General features: G+C 39.5%; 1 long non-coding RNA gene across 1 annotated transcript in view; it reads right to left on the bottom strand.

Annotated features, from left to right (window-relative positions):
• Nucleotides 1-15,128, bottom strand: part of LOC115275166 — a 41,636-nt gene extending 26,508 nt beyond the window's left edge. The window contains exon 1 of the long non-coding RNA XR_003901416.1: nt 14,821-15,128. This is a non-coding gene — a long non-coding RNA (uncharacterized LOC115275166). The remainder of the gene's footprint in view (nt 1-14,820) is intronic.
• Nucleotides 15,129-22,235: the final 7,107 nt, after the last annotated feature.

Below are 22,235 nucleotides of genomic sequence, written 5' to 3'. Positions count from 1 at the left end.
TCTCTCTCTCTCTCTCTCTCTCAAATAAACATTAAAAAAATTTTTTTGAAAGGAGGCTTAAGATTACATTATCCATGGCGCTTGACATATGGTAGGTGTCAATGTATGGGTTTTGAATACAGCACTGAAATGACCTACCCAAGATCACATAGCTTAATGGCACTATGAAGAGTTACATTTCCTGTCTTAGTTCAGAGACAGAACTTGTAAGGACTTTCCAGTTTTCTTTTTAAGAATGTACTCTCAGAGAACCTGGGTGGCTCAGTCAGTTAAGTGTCCAACACTTGATTTCAGCTCAGATCATGATCTCACAGTTCATGAGTTTGAGCCCCATCTTGGACTCTGCACTGACAGCATAGAGCCTACTTGGGATTCTCTCTCTCCTTCTCTCTCTCTCTCTCTCTCTCTCTCTCTCTCTCTGTCTCTCTCAAAATAAATAAATAAACTTAAAAAAATAAGAATGTACCTCTCACATATTGAACAAGAAAGCCATCCAGGGAGCCAAGGCTCACACATTCTCCATCTCCCGCAAGATCCAACATAGCTTCCTGCATATAAAAAGTACTCAGGAATCATTTGCTGAATTGCACTGATGTTAGAACGGGGTACTCTCCTCCACATTTCTCCCTGGAGTTAAGATTCCAGTAATTATGTTAGATTAGGAAATATTTATTTGTTATTTCCTTCAAGTGCCTGGTCCATTCCCTCATCTGTCACAATTTAGTTTGCTTGTTCCAGTTTGCTCTTGTGTATATTCTAACTGACAGCAGTTGCTTTTTTCATTTAGACTAACCCTGGAGGCCAGAGAAAATGCATAATGGTTTCTTGTTCATTCCTGTTTAACTTGAACAATATATTGTGATCAATATCTAGTTCAACTTTCATCATTAGTAGCAATAAAACAATGGCATCCAATTATACATTTCCTGAGAGTAAGTGTAAGCATTTAATAATGTTTTCTTTTGATCACCCTCATGTGTGAAAATTAGGTAGACATTTTTTGGAAAATGAAATCAATGCACTGAGGTAGGAAACAGTTATAGGAGCCTTGAGTCATACAATTTACAAAGTTTTAGGGCCTTTGCACCAGTTGGAAACTGAGCTGCGCCTCTGGTGTTCTAAATCATGGGTTTATGAAAAATATAGTCTTGTACATTCTATGTCCAAAACAGATCCTACCATCTTCCATTTTCCTCACTTGACCATTTTCCTTCCAGATATTTCAATTCCTATTCCTGGTACCACCATTCTCCCAAGGCAAAGGGCTGAGGAACTGGTACTGTTCTCACTTCCCTTCCACCTTGTTCGCCAGCATATCTCAACTGCCTTGTCCTCAAGCTGCACCATTTCCATCAGTGATGCTGTTGGTGAGCTCCCAGACTCACTGGCTTTCTTTTTATCATTTCTCTGTGCCCATTTTATCAGTTCTCTGTACTGGTTTGTGTTGCTTTGCTCCCAGTGGTTTATACCTGAGGCATTCTTTGGAGAGCTGCCCCGTACCAGAGCTCTATACTCTTGATGCATAGAAATTTATATCACTCTAGAAGGTCTATAGCCAATGAGTGACTAGTGCAGATATATGAAAGCCCAGTTTCCTTGCCTTCAAACAAAACAAATTCTAAGATGGAGTTTATGCTCCAGAGCTTCTTGTGGGATCAGGCTGAGGCTGGGACTTGCCCTGAAAGCTCCCTCTATTTAGTCTCTCCTCCTTCCTTGTCCTGCTTCTTTCACCCCCTTACTGGTTTCTCCTGAGAGCAATGCCTTGGGAAATTACTTCCCATGGGCCCTTGCCTCAGGGTCTGCTGCTAGACAGCTTGACCCAAGAGAGTCTCACTTGGGTGGCTGGCCACCTTTCCATTCTCAAAGATACCATTTTAGTTCACTACCAATAATAGTGTAAGCACTTCCAATCACCATCTTGGCTTGTGACTCTTCCCATTTAGCCTACTGTCAGATGACCCCCCACCCCCCAGGAGTCATTCCTCATTTGGTGTGGAATTAAGGATAAACTCCTTAGCATGAAGTTTAAAGTCCTCCACATTGTGACTCCAGTCTATCAGTCATTAACCCCCGATATTGTATGGAATTCTCCTCTGACAAACCCACTTTCTCACCTCCCTCCTTAGCTCAGAGCTGTTCTTCCATCTTAAATGTCCTCCCATTTAATCAAAGTAACAAAGTCCTGTCTGTCAGTCAAGTCTATGTCAAGTGCCTTTTCTGTTATGAACACTTTACTGATCCTCCTTTTTATTAGTTTCCTATTGCTGCCATAATAAATTGCTGCCACAAACTAATGGCTTTAAACAACACACAGTTTATCTCACTGTTCTATAGGTTAGAAGTCTACACAGCCTCACTTGGGTCCTCTGCTGAGGATTCACAAGGACGAATTCAAGGTGTTGATCATCTGGGCTTTTACCAGGAAGCTCTTGGGAAAAAATCTACTTTAAAGCTCCTTTGAGTTATTGGCAGAATTCAATTCTTTATGGTTGAAGTACTGAGATCTCTGGTCCCCTCTATTATCACAGTCAGTCTGTATTGAGCTTTGATTCTCTTTGATTTCCCTTTCTGTCACATTTCTTCTGCTGCCTCCAACTGAGGTTCTCTGCTCTTAAAGAATCATGTGATTAGACAGAGCCCACCCAGATAATCCAGTGTAACTCCCCATCTCAAAATCCATAATGTTAATTACATCTGCAGTCTTTTTTGCCATGTAACATAACATATTCATAGCTTATGTGGTTTAAGATATGGATGTTTTGGGGGGCTATTCTGCCAACTACAGTTCCCCCTACAATAAAAATGGTTTCTTCCTACTCTGAAATCCTATAGCCTTTTATATCTACCTTATAGTAATTTTCTTTACATGCAAAGTTGGAATAGCTAACTTACTTCACTCGTGCCTACTATGTATGAGACACTCTCCTGAGCACTTTACATATATTGACTCACTTAACCTTTCGTTAACAACCCTTTGAGGTCAGTACTATTATTACTACCTCCATTTTACAAATGAGGAAACTGACACATAGAGAGTTTATACCTAGTAAATTAGAAAGTCCATTATGGCAAAGATGATGCTATGTATTTGTTAAGCTGTTTAATTTTCCTTCCAGGGCCACAGGAAGACTGCCCATCCCCAAAGTGAGGCCATGTGACTGCTTCCAGCCTATAGAATATGATCAAAAGTGATGACAGTCACATTTTTGGCCTAGGCCCCTGCAATGTGTGGCATGGTTTTCCATGCTCAGTCTCTCTCTTTGGCTAGAAGTGAATGATGTAAAGATGGCAGAGCCATACCATAAAAAGAACCTGAACCTCTGGGTCACCTCCTGTAGGAGAGAAGGCCAGTCAGTCCTCCTGATTCATACTGGACAGTGGCATGTGAGTAAAGTGACACTGTGTTAAATCACTGGGATTTCAGGGATCTCTGTTACAGCAGCTAGTATCACTTACTTTGATGAATACCCTAAATTTCAAATGTAGAAAATCTGTCTCTGGAGTCTATACCCTTATCTGCAATGTAATCCTTTCCTCCTTCCTTTTCTGAATAATACTACTTGCAGAATTGTTGGGAAGCCACCATTCATGGAGAATAATACAAGTGTGGTTTAATGAGTTCATAGTACAGCTTATATTGTGGTGACTCAAAAACTTGTATTCTGTCTGGGATTCTGCAGTCTGATGTCACGTCCTTATCTACCCCCTGCCATACTTTTGCACTGTTTAAGATACAGATAACTAAGATTTGCTGAATTAAATGTTAAAAAATGATATTTCTATAAAATATATTTCAGAGAAAATGTTCCGTGTGCTTGAAAAAGTTAGTCACTTTCAAACATTAAGAAAGCATCCTTCTGACACAGAATCTGCACAAAGCTAGCAGGCCCTTACCTGTTTACACCTGCCAGGTGGTACCTACTTGTAATAAGTTTCTCAGGAAGAAACTTAGGTTACATTGGAAATATCAAAATATAGTAAAGACCTATTTTACCTAAGGATATATGTGGTTATGTATTACAAATTTCAGTGTCTTCTCCAAGCAGTGAAATAAAGTAGGTCTCTTCCCTAATACACAAAGGCAGAAGGAAGAGCCCTTTTTTCCTCTACCAGGAGAGCACTCAAATAAAACATTTATATATATTTCACTTTAGACTTTCCATCAATTTAAATATAATCTAGTGAGATTCATTTGGCAGGAAAACCAGCAGAGAAGAGGGGGATGACTGAACTAATCTCACCCTAATCCCCTGGCTTAATACAACAGACTCTCAGAAGGACCAAGAAATGGACATAAAACCAAAGGAACAAAAATACAAACTGTTTGTTATGGTACCAAATGTTAGAAGTCTGGCATAAATATATTCTGGAAGTAGGTTAAAAGTAATATGCTCCTAAATGATTCTAAAACCCTCCAAAATTCATAAATCTTTTGTTCCATCTATCTGGCCTTCCCCAATTTGATGCTGTCCTAGAATGTGAAGCCCTTTTACATTTGTATTTATGAAACACATGTTTGCATATAAACACATATGTATATCTATAAATATATTTATACTTCAAATGTTTATAAGCATACAAGTTATCACGGGTTGCCAAATTATAATATTTGCACAAATGTTTATCTGTAATGATGATGACTAAGGCTCTGCCTCCAGCCCTCCCATCTGTAATGATGATGACTAAGGCTCTGCCTCCAGCCCTCCCATCTGTAATGATGATGACTAAGGCTCTGCCTCCAGCCCTCCCCTCTTTTCTGAGTTTCAGACACAAATTTTGATCGTGCAGTAGACCTCTTCCCAAGTAGCCTGAAGGATATAAGACTCTTCATGCCCCAAATCAACTTCAATACATTCCCTCCAAAATGCACTCTTCTGAAGATAGTCCTGACCTGGCTGATAGCCCTGTCATCCACCCTGTAGCCTGCCTTTAACAAGAAATCTAGGACTTACCCTTCATCCTGCCGGGAGCCAAAGAAAGAGTTAAAGAACTCTGGTGGAAAAGTTAAAACAGTATTGACTAACTCTGGTGGAATGTTACAGCTAAATAAGCAGCAAGCAGGTTGTAAATAGCTGTTAGTTCCTGAAGAGTCGTAAATACCTGTTGGTCCCAGGAAGATTACCATCTGTCAACATTTGTTAACAGGTCCCTGGTACCGTGTGCCTTCCCCCACATTCTTTCCCCCTTTCCCACTTTTTTCTTTCCCCCTGGTTGTGTATATAAACCACCCCCTTTTGAATAAACGTTGGAGCTTGATCAGATCTCTGTCTTGCTCCAATTCTTTGTGTCTCTTGTCCCATCCATTCACCCGTTCCCTCCTCCAAGGTTCCCTGTTGAAGGACCCCGCGAGCCGGGGCATCATCCTTCTATTTCTCCATTCTCCCACACTCAATCTGTTGCCATAGCCTATAGAATCAACCTCAGAAATGTCTCTCTAAACTCTTCATTCATCCCTCCAAAAACTGCTCATTGAATGTCTACTAGGTCCCTACCCCTGTTGCGTGCAGATTACATTGTTGTGATAAAAGCCAAAAAATAAACTACAGCAGAGGAAAGAGACAGAAAGAGAGAGAAAGGAGGGAGGGGGAGAAAAAGAAGGGATGTAATAAATGCTATGAAGGAAATTTATGATGGAACATGCCTCAGGAAGGAAAGAGAAGAAAGGCCTCTCTGAACAGATTGGTGTCTGAACTGAGACCAGAAGGTAGAAGAGAGACAATCCTGGGGCTGCAAGTAGAAGAGTTCTCGGCTGAGGGAAGAGCCAGCACAGAGCTCAGAGCAGGACACTCCTTAGTGAGCTCAGGAAACGGGAAACCCAGTCTGGATGAAGGACAAATACTAAGCGGGAAGGAAGTGAAGAATGACCCAACGGAAGTAGGCAGAGTCAGCTCATGGACAAGCTTCCTTTTTAGCTTTATCACCAGGGGATTTATTAGAGAGCTTTTAGCAGGGTGCAAGATGGTCTGGATTGTTTTTTTTAAAAATGACTCTGACTGCTCTCTGGATAAAACAACCTCTAATCTACCCTTGATTTCTATGGATTTGCCTTATCTGTGAAGTAAATGTGAGAACAGAGAAAGCTGGAGCCTATTACTACCATTAAGGCTAGGAATGGTTTTGGCTGAGATGAGGATTTCTGCAGCAGAGGTAGTGAAACATTGCCAGATTTGACATTTCTGCATGGAGACCTGAGAGTACTTGTTAATGGAATTGCTATCTCTGTGTATTCTTGGGTAAGTTGGTGGAGGTACAGAGACAGAGAGAAAAGGGAGACTCAAGGATGACTCCTTTATTTGGAGCCTGATTAAATAAATGCTCTCTCTCCCCCATGGCCCTGGATTTATTTTTTTTAATGTTTATTTATTTTTCAGAGAGAGAGAGAGACAGAGTGCAAGCAGGGGAGGGGCAGAGAAAGAGAGACATAGAATCCTAAGCAGGCTCCAGGCTCTGAGTTGTCAGCACAGAGCCAGATGTGGGCCTTGAACCCAGGAACCGTGAGATCTTGACCTGAGCTGAAGTTGGAGGTTTGAGCTGAAGCTGGAGGCTTAATCAACTGAACCACCCAGTGCCCGGCTTTAGTTCATATTCTCTATAACTCTAACCTGGACAAAACTACAGTAGTGTCCTGGTCTCCATTTTTTTCCAGTGTTGCATCCTCCCCACCCAATCCTCTTCAAAATATCCTCTCTGTTATCCTGTAAATCTCAGAATCATCTCCCTGAAAACTTGGATCAATCAAGATATGGTTAGGAAAAAAGAATCCATGCTAAGTATTCTCAGAGAGGATTCAACAAAGAGAACTTTTTACTCAGATCACAAAGGGGACAAAGTCACTTCGAGGGAGAGGGCAATCTAGATCATTCATACCTGAACATTGCAGTTGCTACCCTGAAGGCTGGGACACAGAGGGAAATGGGAGTCTCAGAACCCAAGAGCTTGGAGAAGTTCATAAATATCCTAGAGCACAGCTTTAATATTCTCTAAATCCATCAGGTTTTTAGAACCTAGTCACCTCTGCATGTGGTGACTCTAATTGGAATCTCATTCCTGCTACACAGAAAATAACTCTCCAACCCAAGTACATTGCTCTCTTCTTTGACAGCCTTGTAACACCTTAGCTCTAATGTCAACATGGATCATACTGAATTACCATGCATCTATTCACACCTATTTCACCCACAGGACTAAAGATTTCTTGCAGAAAAGAATTATGTCTTGAAGACTTCTTAGCACTCTTCCAGAGACGTTTATCAAATTAATAGTAGCCACAGTCAAGCTAGAGGATCTACACTGATATTTAGACAATGTTTTGAAGTTCCAATTGGAGTCAAAGATTAAATAAATACTACTTACCTCACCACAAAGGGATACAGAATAAATGGGGGTCATTTATATGTATGACATCTATATCAGTTCGTTTTTGTGCCATTAGAAAAAAAGAAAACCACCTCCTAGGGGTACCTGGGTGGCTCATTCAGTTGAGCATCCAACTTCAGTTCAGGTCACGATCCCATGATTCCAGGGTTTAAGCCCTGTGTCAGGCTTTGTGCTGTCAGCACTGAGCTTGCTTTGGATTCTCAGTCTCTGTCCCTCTCTGACCCTTCCCCCAAAGACAAATGAATAAACATTTAGAAAAATAACTCTCCTAAACTTTGTGGTTAGCTTAGCATTCTATGGTTTGAAAGTTTGGGCTGGGCTAAGCTAGATGGTTCTTCTGGCCACACGAGGCTCACCCACACATCTCTGGTCACCTCTGGGTGGGTGAGGGGCTGGGCAGACTAGGATAGCTTGTGTCTGCTCCATATGGCATCTAACCTCTAGTTGGTTAGCCTGGGCACAGCTACAGGACTAGGTCCCCTTCACTTCTGCTGCAATCTATTGTCCAAAGGAAATCACAAGGATAGACAAAACTCAAGAAGTAAAGAAATAACCCCATCTTTTAGTGGGAGGAGATTCAGTCCTGATTATGGTGTGCTTATGGAGTGCCATTTGTAAGCCTTACCCTCAAAAGGCTTTGAATATCCCTGCCCACTATCTCCATTGAGACCTTGCCACTACCATGAGAAAAAGCCTGCTTTAACCTGCGAGAGAAAGAATGACCAAATGGAAGAGAGTCCAGTTGCCTCTGCTAAGACCAGCCTAGATGAGTCCCCAGTCTGCCAACTCTCAAAGTGCAGCAAAGACCAGCAGAATCGCTGTCAAACCCCAGCTAACCACAGCCACATGAGTGAGCTAAGACCTGAGTGTAATAATAAATCCTTATTATTTTCAGCCACTGAGTTTTGAGGTGGTTTGTTACATATTGATAGCTAACTGATAGGAGAGTTTATTAACAATATGCCACAATACTAATCTCTATGCTGTCCTAAAGTTATCTTTTAGTTGTTGTTTTTAATTTATTATCAAAGATATTTCCTTGAGTCACTCATTCATATACACAGTCTCTTTCTTTGTCTGCCTTCCAATATCCAGTGGCAGATTTTTGTTTCCATGATTTTTGAAAGGGAATATTGCCTACAGGTAGGGTCAGCTATGCTACCGGTTTTCAGGACAATCAGTGGACAGAGCACAGGTTTAATCAAAAGGTTTACTCCTGGTGCTGACACTCACTAGTATTATATCACTGGGCAAGTTTCTTTATCTGTACAATGAAGATAATGAGGCAAACCTATCACCCCCAAATGAAGCTGTCCAGGTGTGCACTACACAATTCCAATGGTCACCAATTGCTGCTCCCTAGTACATATGCTTCATGGCTGGACATGGCAACAATAGATTGTTTGGGGTAAATACATACATATTAAGGGTTAGCTCCCCTTCCTTCCATCTCCTAACTTCCAGACATAACACTGAAACCTTAAAGAACTGGCACTCCATCCCCTAACCCAGGGATTAGCAAACCATGGCCCATGGGCCATTTCTGGCCCATTGTGTCTTTTTTGTAAATAACATTTTATTGGACACATCCAAACTCATGTCTATGGCTGCTTCTGCTTTACTGTGGCAGATATGCGGGGTTATAACAGCTCATACAACCCACAAAGCCAAAGTATTAATGATCTATGATCCGGCCCTTTATGGAAAAAAGTTTGCTGACCCCAGAAATAACCTCCTTCCATCTCAAATATTTGTTGCACATAAGAAGCACGTGGAAATCTTATTTAAAACAATTGGAAATTGTGACCCAAGATTCATGGGTCCCACCTGCCAGAGATTCTGATCTATAGATCTATCTGGCTGAGGCCTGAGTAGCAACATGTCTAACAAGCACCCAACTGCTGATGCTGCCAGTTTAGGCTACTTTAAGTAGTACTGTCCTAATCATCTGAGCTAATGTTATAGTACCAAATCTATATTCTTAAAATGGCAAGGCAGGGACACTTGGGCTCAGTCAGTTAAGCGTCTGACTTCAGCTCAGGTCATGATCTCGTGGTCCATGAGTTCGAGCCCCGCATCAGGCACTGTGCCGACAGCTAGCTCAGAGCCTGGAGCCTGCTTCAGATTCTGTATCTCCCTCTCTCTATGCCCCTCTCGCACTTCATGCTCTGTTTCTCAAAAATAAATAAACGTTAATAAATAAAAAAAATAAAATGGCAAGGCATTAACAAAGTAAAAAGATGTACAAAACTGAACCCATTTTGTGAAAAAGCTCAAAATTGTGCCGTAGGACTTGACCAATTAACAACTGCAAGTCATTTTAAGGATAAGGTTCCTTACAGATAATTCATGTTTATTCGCAAGAGGAAAAAGTTAATCTGGGCCAAAGACATTAATCACCAGTCAAAGTCAGAAATCAAAACACATGCACAAAAATAAGGAATATATACATCAGGCTTTAATTATTAGGCTATGTACAAAATGAAAACTCCATCTTGAGGTTTTCCTAAATTAGAAGGTTTCCTCCTCCTGATTGTGCCATTTGTCCAATTCTCTCAAAAATATCTAATAATGGTGTGCTCAGTGACAACCACATACTCCATGGCTCAAAATAATTTATATTTTCCACACTAATAACAGATTGCTGATGCTCTTCTGGCAGTCCTCAAGCGTTCAGAGTGATCACTAATGAAGCAGCTTACTTAAGATGTACCAGGTCAGATCTGTTGTGAGCCAATGAACAATATTTGAAAATCATCCTACAATGAGGCTTTATAAATTATTACAATTAAGCTGGTTGTTATTAGCCTGCTCTTCATTGATCCCTAATTCAATTTCCTTCAATGATTTCTTCCTTCTACCCATCTTTCTACTTCAGTGCTTAAAATAAAAAGAGCAAATCACTTCCTTTTAAAAATTGCATAATGTGCCTTCATTTTATCTTGATCACTAAGATCATATTCTTTTTACTAGCAGAAAAATGACCTGAGTATTATTTTGAGTCTGTTTTAAATATGGAGTCAGCCTCAAAGAGGAAGAGATTGTTAAATGGCTATGGGAGAGTTTACAGTCACTTAGGTGTCCAGTTCAAAGGTATAAAGTTAAAAGTAAATGCTAGCTTCCATAATGTGGGGCCTTAGAGGACAGACTAGAACAAAAATCCCACACACTCCATGTGCAGATTCAAAGATTTATGAGCTCTTACAACTAAACACATACCCACACATTCCAACGGAATTATCCTTAGATCTCAAAATGTGTTCCTGAAAAAAATCCCTTATGCCAACTGGAGTATTACAGTAAAATGCTTTGGATAGAAAAAAACCTGGTTTACATCCTGGTTCTACCTATGTCTTTCCCCTCCTTCCCTCTCTTCTTCGTTTCTTTTTGCCGTAGTTCCTTGAGTAGCTTTTCTAATTTATGAGAGTCAGAGCTCTCCCAACTTTAAAGCAGAGATAGAGAATTCCTACTGCAATAAATTCCACAAAGTCTGCTGGGATCCTGGTTTGGACTGAAACAACTGTCTGCAAGTTTACTTTTCTCCTTTCTGCCTTTCCCCATTTTCCAAATTTTCTACCACGGTTGTACATTCCTAGAAAAAATTTGAGAGGCGACAGCATAGTATTAAGGAGCATGGACTTCTTCAGAGTCAGGGTTCAAATTTTGCTCCACTGTTTACTAGTTGTGTGACATTAGGCACCTAAGTAATCTATCCATGCCTTAGTGTGTCAATCTGAAAAATGGGAATAAAATAAGCACCCAAACTCAGTGGAGTTTTTGAGGGTTAATTAAATTTAGTGAAAAGTGAATGGAAAATGCTCAAGATGTGTAAATCATCATCATCATTTCGCTACTTTGTTGACTATAAAATAGGATGCTATTCATTTCATCTTCTGTGTCATTGGCATATATCTTACTATGATGTAGAACCCACATCTTATTGACTATATTCTCTACTTCTTAAACATTCACATTTACATATTTTCATAATGCAGAGTTTGGGCGTATGGATGATCCAGCTCTCTGGGATCACCTCCCAAATAATTGCTTGTCTTTGGATCCTTGTCTCAGGGTCTGCTTATGGGAGTTCTCACGCTAAGACATACATTTAATGCTGAGAATGCTAACCCTAAAATTCATAGCGGACTACCAAGGAAATAAAGAAGAGTCCAGTGGAATGAAACAAATACTACTTAACTCTGAAAAGCAGGACTTGAAGGCAAGAATGCTCGTTCAACAAGTCCCTGTGTGCAGAGAAAGGTGGGGGTGGTGTCAATTTTGATTTTACTAGTGGTTCTGGGATATAAACAAGCCACCAGAGATCACAGTGAGTGGAAGGAAATACCATCAGGACATTTCTTGGAGAACATTTGGTACTACTGTCCAGTTACAAAAACAGATGTGAATGGGAAAATCATAAAAGCAGAATGAGATGAGTTCTCTGTGGAAGTCATGAGAAACACATAAATTCATCACAAATTTAAATTCCTCTAAAAACAAATGCCTGGTTCTTCTTCTGGCAGTATTGAAATTTACAAAACCACACTGACCTTCTTACTGAAAACAATTTAAAATGCTAGCTAAAATATAAATAACATATTTTTAAATGTAAGCATGAGTGGGAGAGAAAGTATGGAATTCTCAGAGGCCAAACTCTGATGAGAGAAATCCAAGCAGACCAGCAGAGAGTCAAGGCCAGCTTCAAGCTAAGGGCATTTGCAAGTCCAAGGGAACTTGACAGTTGGCAGTTTTCACAGCCTGTTTTGGGACAGGGTTGGCTGGGCTCAAGAGATGCCAGAGCTCACACACATAAAACAGGGTCTACAAAGGGCTACTCTCAGAGTAAAGATAAATGCAGAAAAACTGTCCTTGCTGCCTACCTCCTCCAAACTTCCCCATGCTTCACACCACATGGACCAACAAGGTCAGTTGATTATCTCAGACCTTAGCATCAGATAGAAGAGACAAGACATCACTTGAGAGACTAGAGTCACAAAATGTTCCTCGTAAAGGTCTGCAATCTAACTCACATTACCTGTATGGTCTGAAAAACCCCAGGCTGAAAAATTAGCTTACAGTTCTACTTTTAGGGTAAGATTAGCTGTTGTAATGAACCCTGAAATATCAGTGGTTTACTACAACCCACTTGATTTCTTAGTTACATCATGTTCAGTTGCCAGAGAATGGGAGCTGGAGGTGAGGAGCTTTCCAACGGAGCACCTCTGTCTTCATTACATGGCTTAAAAGGGCTCCCTGAACATCTACATCTACCTGTCATGGGAAGTGGGAGAGGATCCTGTGTGGGAGTGATCAGGGGTGATATGGCAGAATATTAAAAATGGCTCCCAATGAAGTATGTCTCCTTTTGCCTTTACCCCTTCACATTGTGATGTTGGAGTTCCTCCCATGAACAGCTGGCATCTACTTTTCCACTCTCAAATCAGAGATGGACTTAAGACATGTGTTAGCCAACAAAATGTAGTGAAAGCAACAGCCTAAGACTTCGGAGTTCAAGCCTTAACAGGGCTAGGAACATCCACATTTTCTCTCTTGGTAGCCCAATTGTCATGTTAAAAGGAGGTCCAGGCAATCCTGCTGAAAGGAGAGGCCACATAAGGACCATGAAAAATTGGACATCACATGGAAAGAAAGGCCACAGAGGGCAAAATCATGACAACCCTGGCTGACAATGAGTGATGAGGCCTCTGACATGTGATAGAGACCATCTTGGGCTTTCCAAAACCAAGCAAGCGCACAGCTTAACATAGCCACATAACTGAGCCTAGCCAAGACTAGAAAAATACTGCCCAGTCAACAGACAAGCTCATGAGAAGCAATAAGATGGCTGTTGTTTTAAGATTTAAAAAAATTTTTTTCACGTTTATTTAGTTTTGAGAGACAGAGATAGATACAGCATGAGCAGTGGAAGGGCAGAGAGAGGAGACACAGAATCTGAAGCAGGCTCCAGGCTCTGAGCTGTCAGCACAGTCTGATGCAGGACTCAAACTCAAGAACCATGAAATCATGACCTGATCTGAAGTTGAATGCTTAAATGACTGAGCCACCCAGGCATCCCAAGATGGTTGTTGCTTTAAAGCAGTAGGTCTTGGGGGTTCTTTGTGACACAGCAATAGGTAATTGAAATGGGTGTTCATTCATTGGCAAGGTGTTTATTGGCCAGATTTGGAAATGGATGCCTGACTCCACTCACATTCTACTGGTAAAAACTTAGGCTCAAGGCCATACCCAATGCCAAGGACAGTTGGGAAATAGAATCTAGCTACATACCTAAAATGAGAAAGAAAATATTTTGGTGGACAACTAGCTTGTTTCTACCACAGACATTGCCCCTGTTCCATAGTTCCCAAGCATTTAGCATAGGCAGAAACAGATAGTCTGAAGGAAAGAATTTACTTTTACTTTAGACTTCAAAGTTTGAAATAAGCCTAAAAACAAAAAGGGAGATATAACTCTGGCTATTACAGTTTTTAATAAGAACATAAAAGAATGTTATACCTCACCATCTTTAAATTAAACAATTCCCCCAAATAATGATGCATCAGCACTGACTCAAGAGCAATAGGAAATCTGAGTGGTTCTATGACCAATAAAGATAAGGAATCAGCACTTAAAAGCTTCTTCTCAGGGGTGCCTGGCCAGCTGGCTCAGTTGGTTAAGCCTCTGACTTTGGCTCAGGTCATGGCCTCACAGTCTGTGGGTTCAAGCCCACTCGGGGCCCTGTCCTGATAGTTCAGAGCTTCAAGACTGCTTCCAATTCTGTGACTCCCTCTCTCTCTTTGCCTCTTCCCAATAGCACTCTGTTTCTCTATCTCTCTCAAAAATAAACATTAAACTTTTTAAAAAAATGTTTTTTATTTATTTTTGAGAGACAGAGAGAGACAGCACGAGCCGGGGAGGGTCAGAGAGAGAGAGAGAGGGAGATACAGAATCGGAAGCAGGCTCCAGGCTCTGAGCTAGCTGTAAACATAGAGCCCAATGTGGGGCTTGAACCCACAAACCGTGAGATCATGACCTGAGCCGAAGTCAGACGCTTAACTGACTGAGCCACCCAGGTGCCCCTAAAAAATTTTTTTTTAAATCTTCTCCACAAAGAAATTCTCAAATTCTGACAGATTAGTGGGCAAGTTCTAAAAAGCATTTAAAGAAATGATAAACATTATTCATAATCTTCTAAAAACAGCAAAGGGAAGAATATTCCCTAACATTTCATGAGGTGAGTATAATCGTGTCACAAAAATTAAACAAGAAGTTTATGAAATAGAAATTTACAGCACATGTTCACTCATGAAAATATGTATAAAAGTCTGAAAGAAAATTTTAGCAAGCTGCATTGAGCAGTTTAGAAAAGATAATATATCATGACCAAGTTAGATTTATCTTATGAATGTGAGGTTAGCTGAAATTATTTATTTATTTACTTACTTACTTACTTCTGTACATTGACCAATTAAGAGAGTCTAGTTTTCAGTCTGGCACGTAAGGAGCTTGGAAGTCATTGCTTTGCCCTAACAGTAAGTAAAAAGTTGAATGAACTGAAAATCAACAACTCTTCCTAGATCCATCAGAGAATTGAGGTCACAGGGCAAACTGCTGCCCTCAATACTGAAGACACAGATAGGAAGGTAGAAAGAATCACAACGTACAGGAGCAGAAACCTCAAACCAGTTCAGGGATAGGAAAACCTCAATTGTAATTGATGAGTTGTTAGAGGCTCAGTGTGGATAAAACTGAGAGTTAGGAACTCCAGGGATACAGTTTTGTTTTTTGTGTGTGGGGGGTGGGGTAGTGGGTTATTATGACATAATAAACATATTTCTGTCCAAATTTTGTGAGTTTTACTTCCTGGAGTAACCGGTTCTCAAGAGAAGACAGGAGAAAAATTTTCTGGGGCTTCCATGGGGGGCATGGGGTGGGGGAGTAACCATTTTGAAATAACACCAGAATCATCTTGTTCTGCCCTCAAGAGGAACTGTTCAACTACAGCCGAAATACACATCCCCAATCCACTCTAGCCATCTTGTCCCATCTAGATGGGGAAAAAACCTGAGAAGCACTTGTGAAGTTCACAGCTCAGGGCACAGTCTCATTAAAAGACAGAGGTATTGGAGCACCCTATAGGCTTAGTTGCTTAAGCCTCTGACTCTTGATTTCAGCTCAGGTCCTAATTTCTCAGTCCTGAGATGGAGCCCTGCCTCTGGCTCTGTGCTAGCAGTGTGGAATCTGCTTGGGATTCTCTCTCTCCTTCTCGCTCCCCATGTTTTATCCATCACCAAGTTCTAGAGTTTGTACTATGTCTGCTGGCTCCTTGCTCCTCAAATCTCTAGCATATAAACTCACTTCTTTTTTTATCACTTTAAAAAAATTTTATTTATATTTGAGAGATAGAGAGAGACAGAACACAAGTCGGGGAGGGACAAAGAGAGAAGAAACATGGAATCTGAAGTAGGCTCCCGTCTCTGAGTTGTCAGCACAGAGCCCCATGCAGGGCTTGAACTCACAAACCATAAGATCATGACCTGAGCCAAAGTCAGATGCTTAACCGACTAAGCCACCCAGGCGCCCCTAAACTCACTTCTTTGAGTGACAAAGTCGAGGGACCCTGAAGCCCTCTTTTGAGTTCCTACCTTATCAACAAATCTAGAAGCAAAGGAGCCCATGTATCCTGCATTCCTTTCTGTTAATCACTACTGACATTTCTCCTCCTCCTATCTAAGGTAAACCCTCTGCTTGTTCACTGGGTGGCCATATTTGCCACTCTTTCCAGTGGATCCTATCTTTCTCCCTCTCTCTATTGAATCATTCTCTTCAGCATTCAAATGTTTAATTTCTCCCAACTTAAAAACATTTTCTTGGCTGTATTTCTCCTCCAGGTAGCACTTTTGTTTTGTTCCCTTTCAGGGTAAAACTTTGTGGAAAAATTGTCTATTTTTCCTTTACACTGCCTTCAACTTCTCCTTTCTTCCTTGAACCATCAGAGTTAGATATTCACCCCCACCATGCCAGCACTACTGCTATTTTAAAAGTCACTTCTAATGTAAAGTTTAGACAGCAGATCAACAGTCAGAAAAGGAGAATGAGAAAGACATGCCAATGAAGTGGGAAGAAAACCTAGACTATGTGCTGTCCTTGAAACCAAAGAAAAAAGTAATGCAAAAGGAAGAAAATAGGCATGCCTGGGTGGCTCAATCAGCTAAGTGTCCTGACTTTGGCTCAGGTTATGATATCACGGTTTGTGAATTCGAGCCCCACATTGTGCTCTGTGCTGACAGCAAAGAGCCTGCTTCAGATCCTGTGTCTCCCTCTTCTGCCCCTCTCCAGTTTGCACCCTTTCTCTTTCTCTCTCTCAAAAAAATAATCATTAAAAAAATACTAAAAACATCAAGAAGAAAAAAAATAATGACTTGATTCAAAAAGCTGCTGAGAAACAGAAATGACCTTTAGACTTTGCAACCAGTGGATCTCATGGAGACACTAGAATGAAAATCCTAAAGGAGGAGTTCAAAAGAGAATGGGAATTGGGGATAGCTGCAGAGAGTACCTAAGACTACCCCTAGGTTTGACAATTTGCTGGGAGAACGCACAGAACTTAGCACAGAGTTGTACTCACATCTGAGATTTATTGCAGTAGTGACAGAAAACACAATCAGCAAAGGGAAAAGGTGCAAGGGGAGAAGTCTGGGAGAAACCAGGCATAGGCTTCCAAGGGTACTCTCCCAGGGGTATTACACAGAATGCACTTAATTCCCCCACCAACAAGCTATGACAACATGAGTGAACCTGGGCCAGCCTGAGAATCTCATGAGAGACTCAAACCCCAAGGTTTTGATTGGAGGCTAGTCATGTAGACAGCCTCTGCCTGGCATGTACCAAAATTCCAGACTCCCAGAGTGGCCATTCGACATAAGCCATATTGTTTATGCAAACGGTTTAGGCACAGTGAGCCACTCCTTTTTTTTTTCCTCAGTAAAATTAAATTTAATCATTAACCAATCTACTCATCACCACCTAGATTTTCAAACTATAAAGGAATTATGTCAGCTTTTTTTTGTTAGTATATCTCTCAACTTAAAATATGATCTCCAGGTCTGATATTATATTCTGTCTTTATGGTTCTTGAATCAGCCACTCTTGAAATTAGTGGTGCAAAATTCAAGTTCCCTTGTAAGCAGGCCTTTTAAAAGCAGACCTGCTACATTAATTATTTTCTGCACAGGGAGAATTTCAGCAAATAGAGACTTCTCCTTTTATGAATTTTGATTTAAAGATAAGAAAAATCAGATAGCAGTTGGAGGGAACATAAGACATAAAAGGATCTTATTTTATTTTTTAAATTTTTTAAATGTTTATTTATTTATTTATTTATTTATTTATTTTTGAGAGACAGAGACAGCGCGAGCAGGGGAGGGTCAGAGAGAGAGGGAGACACAGAATCCGAAGAGGCTCCAGGCTCTGGGCTGTCAGCACAGAGCTCGATCCAGGGCTCGGACCCACAAACCGTGAGATCATGACCTGAGCTGAAGCCAGACGCTTAACTGACTGAGCCACGCAGGCACCCCTTATTTTATTTTTATAGGTGCTGTTACAGAATGTTTGAATAATAAAGTTCCAGTGGGGAGAGAAAATGTGAAGGAGCAAGAAAGAAAGGATACTTAAATGTAAAAGAACAAGATTCTGCACACAACTGAAATATAAGCCTTATAATGCAACATGAGAAGTTCACCCATCATATGAGAGATCATGATTGTTGATTGACATGATAAATATATATCTGTCCTACTTTTAAATTTTATTGACAACAGAGTTCAGTATGATGACAACTTAAAAGATTAAATATACAAAATCAATAGCTGTCATATTTCAAAAATCTAGTGAGGAAGGAAAACTTCTATTCATAGTACTAATAGGAAAATACATCTGGACAGAATATATGAAGCACTTTTATGCAAAACACTATAAAATGTTACTAAATGGTATCAAAGTAGACAAGGATAAATGCAGAGACATATCAATCGCTATTCTTTGAAAGAAACACTAAATATTGTAGTATTTTCCCCTCAAATTGATTTAATCCAATGGATTCAGTCAAATGAAAACCATCTTCCTTCCTCGGAGGGAAGAAATTTAAAAGAATAATTTTTTTAAAATAGTTTATTGTCAAATTGGTTTCCATACAACACCCAGTGCTCTTCCCCACAAGTGCCCTCCTCCATTACCACCAGCTCTTTTCCCCCTCCCCCTCCCCCTTCAACCCTCCGTTCGTTTTCAGTATTCAATAGTCTCTCAGGTTTTGAGTCCCTCTCTCTCCCCAACTCTCCTTCCCAAAAGAATAATTTTTAAACTTTTTATTAACTGAATTATCCTCAAGTTATCTGAACCAAATTAATTTTGATTCACATCAATGCAAAACCTTGATTTGCATGGTGCTATCAGGTAAAACTCTGTTACCATGGTTCAGTTATAACTCAATGCCCCAACAAAATGGTTCAAAGTTCAGTCCTTATGTCATATTAGCTGTGAATAATTGTATAAAATGCAAGCTTTTCTTCTAGTTTTGTGGTCCACCAGTCATTTCCCAAGTAACAGATAAACATCATGATTGGTGACCAATTGCATTATTTCTTTCTCAGTCTGTCAGTAATTGGTCATTGCACATTGTTATTCTGTTCATATACAGCAAAACTTGTCGCTGGGATGCCTCCTTGTTTCCCACATGACATTCTAGAAAAATGAATAACTAACAGAGGAAATTGTCCAATAAAATGAAAGTTTAGGAAAAAAATCCTCAAAGTGTTCATGTTAAAGGTGAAATCTGAACAGAATGTAAATGGAGTTATAGAAGAAACTGCTGATATTCAGTATACTAACACTGATGCCGTTAGAGAGGAATTCAGGGAATGCAAACGAAGGATGTGAATGAGGAAAGGAGTTCTGAAATAAGGATGAAGATGTTTCAGGAACAGAATGTCAGTGGAAACCTTTCCATCAAAGAACCTCTCAGAGAGATTTCATGACTTTATCCGTACAAACGAGAAAGTGCTGGAAGAGGACCCAAAATTAAAAAGGGGTAAGACAATTCACCAAGGCACAGAAAAGATGTTTGTTCCATAAGTTATAGGATAGAAAGAAGGCAAGCATTATTAAAACCACTCTTGATAATGTTTTATTAAAAACTAAAAGAGCTTAACTTGAATGTTTCTAAAAATTCATATTAATGTATCAAATATTAATCTGCTATTTTTTTCATTTTTATAGACACATATAACAGACAGTAACAGCTTCCACAGTTCCACACCACAAGACAAGGGCTGCCTGTCTTTTTCTCATTTATTCATTCCCTTTTCTTCTCTTTCCTTCTGTTTCATATCACTACTTGTACTTTAACAAAAGTAGTACCATAATGGAAACATTTTGAGTCCTACTTTTTTGTTTCACGTACACTATTTTTAGGTCAACAAACAGAAATACACACCATTTCACATTTAGTGAGTGCAAAATATTCCACTGATTGGCTTTTTCAACATTTGTTCAATGATTTTCCTACTAAAGAACTTTTAAACTGTGGCTTCTGCTTTATGATTATAAACAGTCTATACTGCACTTCCTCAAGGTAGGATTGCTAAATCTAACTAATGGTAGGTGTCTGTATTTTTTAATTTGATAACATTATTGAACAGAGTTTCTGAAAGTTACACTGATTTATACTTCCTCTTGCAGTGACAGAGAACCCATACTCAGAATCCATATCAAAAGTGAGTATTTTTAATCTTTCTAATCTTTGCTAATCCAATAAGTAAAACGCTCCTTTGCATTTTTTTTTTTACTGGATTGAATTTGTATTAGAGCAAAATAAGAGATCATGGCAAATTTCTATTTTACATTAGGAAGTATACATTTTTTAGGTCAGATAATTTAGAGATAGTCTTATTCAAAGAGGCTTTTTTGTAGGTCTCCAAAGGCTTTAACTGTTGTATAACAATCAATGTTACCTCCATCTTCAAAGACTAGAAAACAGAGGTTGCACAGATAGAATACAAGTTTTAGAGTCTCTTTAATTGCTCTTTTCATTGGTCTTTTGGCCAAAGATGTTTAGATATTCATAGTGGTCTTTGTATGGACATCTCTGCATGCTAGAGATGCTTTTAACATTTGAATCTTCAGAAAAATGGAGCAGGGATTAACAAATATTGGTTAAGGGATCTGTTTTATATCAAAAATATTAATATGACATTGAAAATGAACACATGTGAGAAAAAATCAGTATTAAGTTAAAACTAAGCGAGAAATCAAACTTTTTAAAAAATTATTTTTAAGTAATCTTTACACCCAACATAGGGCTTCAATTCACAGCCCTGAGATCAAGTCGCATGTTCAACCAACTGAGCCAGCTAGGTGCACCCCTCAAACTTATTTCAATATCAAAACATTAAATTATAAACTTTAATATAATAATAACTGCAAAGTTAAGCAATAAGTTCATAGTTTATTCTGTTGTGGAATGATGTCCTTGCTATCTATGAAACTTGCCTAGCATAGTAGTTTTTTAATAATTGACAAAACTTTAATACTGGAAGTATTCATATTTCCAATTTTTTTCTGAATCCTCAGAAGGCCTGATAACAATGAGACCTCTCATTCCCACATGGCAACTATAGAAAAGAGCTCAAAAGTAGCAGGTTCCTTTACAAAGGGGCAAATTTCATAGTCTCTAGCTCACCTTCGTTATTCATTCATATTGCCTGCCTACCTTTTGCTCAAGAAAGTAAATCAATCTTGAATTTCCTTACAAATTTATATTACTAGAGGAAAAGAAATGAAAACTTATTATGGATTCTGATTAGCATATCCATTATACTTGAAAGGGACAGCAAATAATTTTATCAATCTTTTCAGACATTTTTTCCAGAAATTTATTTTTTCCTTAGTATTATTCTGTTAAGTTCTTTTGGACTACCTGTCCAAATAGATAACCTAATGCTGAAACACTGTGTGAGTTAATGCACCATTTAGGGGTTACGTAGATTTCCACTGAGTTTTCCACAGTCCTAATGGAAGCACTTATCAGACTTGGTGCCAGTGTGATCTGCTTTTGTAGCTGAGAAATCTAGTCCTTTCATTTATCATCCTCACTAATTCCAGGCCACTTTTTTCTAAGAAAAGGATATAATCTGTCTGAAGTCACTCTCTGTATTTTGTGGGCACATTTCAATGTCCTCTGAGAAGGGTTATATTCTTCTACTCTAACTGTAACTGATTTGCTTCAGAGCTGACTTGGCTAACATCAAAATTCTCAAAATATATGTTTTAGATAAGCAAGTGAATTTACTTACTTACATGTCCTTCAAACAGCCCTCACCTAGCAAAGATGTGCACTGTGCTGGCTCAGCCACTTCTGTAAAGATTCTAAAAGAACTTTTTTGAGTCTTATTCATTTTCAAACATTAGAAAGAGAGAATGAAAGACATTTAGCTGGTTTCCCATTAAAGGAATAGAATCTATTATGGCAAAGAATGGAGATATGAACAACCCATGCTTAGAATGATAATTATCAGCTCTCTAAAATAAAAGCTGACTAATCAGGGTCATTCATCCTTATCTTGATGGTATCATAGCACATTGACCTTTCTTTGATAGAAGCTTTTTTATTTTTATTCTGTGACTTACTACAGTTGCTTGTTCACTAATAGTCAGAGGTCTCTATCCTCCTCATCTTTATAGATGCACCACAGTGACTAGCTCCTTTCTCTGTCCAAAGTAAGTGCTCAGTAAATGTCAGTCTGTTGACTCACTAAGTGTCTGACTGAACACTCTTCATGCTCCTACTCTAGGTGGGTATATCC

The sequence above is a fragment of the Suricata suricatta genome, chromosome 12 (genome assembly GCF_006229205.1).
Source record: "Suricata suricatta isolate VVHF042 chromosome 12, meerkat_22Aug2017_6uvM2_HiC, whole genome shotgun sequence".
Classification (NCBI taxonomy): Eukaryota; Metazoa; Chordata; class Mammalia; order Carnivora; family Herpestidae; genus Suricata; species Suricata suricatta.
The sequence above is the reverse complement of the archived record's forward strand: the minus strand, read 5'-3'. Positions and strand labels throughout refer to the sequence as shown.